This window comes from Cajanus cajan, chromosome 1 (assembly GCF_000230855.2).
Source record: "Cajanus cajan strain Asha chromosome 1, NIPB_CcT2T_4, whole genome shotgun sequence".
NCBI classification, from domain to species: domain Eukaryota; kingdom Viridiplantae; phylum Streptophyta; class Magnoliopsida; order Fabales; family Fabaceae; genus Cajanus; species Cajanus cajan.
The window spans coordinates 8,852,192-8,855,716 of record NC_138517.1 but is presented as its reverse complement, the minus strand read 5'-3'; the positions used below and the strand labels follow the sequence as shown (position 1 = coordinate 8,855,716).

Genomic DNA, 3,525 nt, shown 5'->3' with positions numbered 1-3,525 from the left:
ATGTGTTAATTTTAAATTTAGAACCGTCCGTTCTGATATCAGAATGGTTCGTTCTGAACGTAAACACTAAAGCGTGCTTGTAGTATAAATAAATTAAAACAGATTTTTTTTGGATAATTTATTTAAAAATAATAATATTTCAGTAAAAATATTCACATTTTTTACCCAAATTAAATAGCCAAGGAAACGAAACACGAAATATAACCGAAAACAAGAGAACAACAAAACTTTATCACATTGGAAATCTAACCACAAACAAAGAACAAGAAACTCATTAGCCTTTGTAAGTAGCTAACACTGTTGGTGAGTGCCAATGCTTAGGTGGATTAAACATTTTTCTTCCATTCGTCAATTAGCTTCTTAACAATAACCTCACACCTCCCACCAACACCAGCAGCATTTCTAGCAGCCTTCTTCATTTCTTTGGCTTTGACCCTCAGAGATTCATTCCCCATCATCTCTTTGATTCTCTCAGCAATCTCTTTCCATTTCACAACATGCTCTGATCCCCACCCCCACTCCTGAGGCCAAATCCCCACCCCACTTATCATCACTGCCTCTGAGGCTATCTTCTGATCCCAACCCTGAGCCCAAGACAGAATAGGCACTCCTTCCCACACACTCTCTATTATTGAGTTCCAACCTCCATGATTCACAAACCCCCCCACTGCAGGGTGACCCAGAATCTCCATCTGGTCCACATATTCCTTCACAACCATACCTTTTTCCTTCACCTTACTCATCAACTCACTCCCCAACACATCCTCCAAACCCTCCTCCTCTTCTTTGTCAACCACCTTCAACTTCACCACCCACAAAAAACTATACCCACTTTCTGTCAGCCCCAAAGCCATGTCTTTTATCTGCTCCCTTCTCGTTGCTGTCCTGTTACCAAAGCAAACATACACCACCGACCCTTCACTTTTCTCATCCAGCCACTCCAATACCGAACCCATGCAACCCCCTTTACCTTGTTCCACCTCCTCAAACTCACACGTCATTAGGGGGCCAACACCATACACTGGGGGCAACCCCTTCACCACTTTTCCTTCGTTCAGTGCCGCTAGTGCCTCTCCTTCCATTTCCTCGAACGAGTTGATGAAAACCCCGTTCAGCTTCGTCACTTTCGCACTGTCCTCCATGAAGATGCTCTCAAAGAGAGAGTTTGGTTGAAGGAGCAAAGGAGGGACCGAGGATCTTGGAATTGGGGATGCAATGCCCGGGATTTTAACACCATCGCCAATGAACGAAGAAGGGTGTGGCTGTGAACTTGGATCTGAAGCAGCAAGAACATGAAGGTGTGCAAAAAATGAGAACATCCTAGCTGATGCAACGAAGTACATGTAAGAGGGACAAGAGAGTTTCTGGGTGATAGGAACTAGAGGGGAAATTAAGCTAATATCGTAGATGAAAGCAGAGAGAGGTGTTGAAAGTGAAGAAAGGATTGGAGCTACAAGGTGAACCGAACGGCGAATGGTTTCAAACTGAAGCCAAAAAGGGTCGTTGGTGTTAACCGTGGCTGGATCCAGAGTGATGAGGTTTAAGTCTATTTGGGTTACTTGGTGAGGGAAAGAGGAACAGAAGCGAGAGACGAGGTTAGACTCTGCGGTGGAAACAGTGGGTTTGGGAGTGATGAGAGTGACTTTGCAGCCATGGCGGAGGAACAGTGTTGCTATCCTCAGACATGGGTTAAGGTGTCCCATGCCAGCACTCGGGAGGAAAGCCACATGAACTACGGGTTCAGAAGGAGACATTGGTTCGATTTGGTGTTGGATCCTCCAAAGAGTGTGAATAGTTGCTGTTAAATGAAAGAAGAGAGAAAAAGTTTGGTTTTGCTAGGTTGAATTGTGACCTTGTTATATAGATAAATAGAATGGAGATATTGTCCACTATCAAAAATGTCGTTGGATTGCGGTGCAAAACAAGAAAGAGAAAAATACTTCTAATAAAAATATAGTAACTTTTATATCAGCCATAAATCTTATAATAGAAAGAGAAAAATAAATGATTTTTGGTGGGTAGTTGGGTACTTTACTAGGGTTTTATAAGGTAGAAAACATGTCAAGAACTGTATATCATGGTGGAGATTTTTGTCCACAAATCCTCATCTACCTGTCCCAAAATTTTGGTTCTTTGAAAGTACCCGTTGTTAATTCTCGTGCCTTTCTCTATTATATAATAAATAAACACCTATATTTGATAAATATTCATTTATTTATTAATCTTATAATTAAGTTCTTATATTTTTTTAATAATTCCTTTAATTTAATCTTTCCAGTTTATTTTTTCTATTCAAATGTTTTCCCTCTTTTTGAATCCAAATAATATTTTGTTTTGAAGCAAATTTTTTTTACATGATTATTTATTTTTAAATTTTCAAATGTTAATTAAGGAAAAATCATTAAAATTATTTTAATTTCTTAAATTTTAGTTGAAATAGATAGAATAAATATATAAATATATATTAATAACTATTTTTGGTACATTTACACGTAAAAGTATAAATTGTGTCCTTTTATTTTTTATTATGTTTTTTATAATATTATTTTCTACTATTTTTTTTATAGCTTACGCTTTATATTATTTTAAAATATTAATATATTATCATTGTAGTAATTTTTTTATCTTTTTTAAATTTGTACTATTTATCTGCTGTTAGTTTTTTATTTGAATCATATATATAGTCACAATTGAATTTTTTAAAATAATAATTTTTTTAAAAAATACGATATTAATCAAAATAAAATTTTTAAAATTATTTCAATTTCATATGTTTTAAGTAATATATATATATATATATATATATATATATATTAATAATTAGACTTGGTACCACATATAAACATGTATAAATAATTATTCTTTTTAGTATTTTTAATTTTATAAAAATTTGTAATTATCTTTATTATTATAACAATTTATTAGTATATATGCATTTTTTTATGTTTATTTTATAACATTATATATACTATTTTAGATTATTAATATATTATGAATATAATAATATTCTTTTATTTCTTAAAATTATATTATTAATTTACTACTTTTTATTGGACCTAATGGGTTAATCAAACTATGTTAGAGACTAATTTTTTGGATTAAAATTTATCGAGTTTATTTGATTCAATTTTATAAATTTTTTTTTGAAAAATTTAAATTAAATAAAAAATTTAATTAAATTAAAAAATGTACCATTCATGACAGACCAACAAATTAAAATTGTTTAATTCAAAGTATCATAACAATTCAATGTAGTTTAAATTGTAATTCAATTTAAAATTTTATAATACAGTTCAATTTAGTTCACTAACACAAGACAACAAATTAATTCATCTGAACTAATATGCAGTTCCGTTCAATTAAGACAAATTACTTTTAAATTCAATATAATTTTTATAAATTCACTTCAATTTAGATTATTTTAAAAAAAAAATATACATTAATTTTGATATTGATATAAATATCAACATTTTTACAGGAATATAATTTTTTAAAAAACAATTATCCAAATAGAACCTGTGACAC

The 3,525-nt window shown here is 31.9% G+C and overlaps 1 pseudogene; it reads right to left on the bottom strand.

Annotated features, from left to right (window-relative positions):
- Positions 1-201: 201 nt before the first annotated feature.
- On the bottom strand, positions 202-1,862 carry LOC145957779 (UDP-glycosyltransferase 708D1 pseudogene; annotated as a pseudogene).
- Between the last annotated feature and the right edge of the window lie 1,663 nt (positions 1,863-3,525).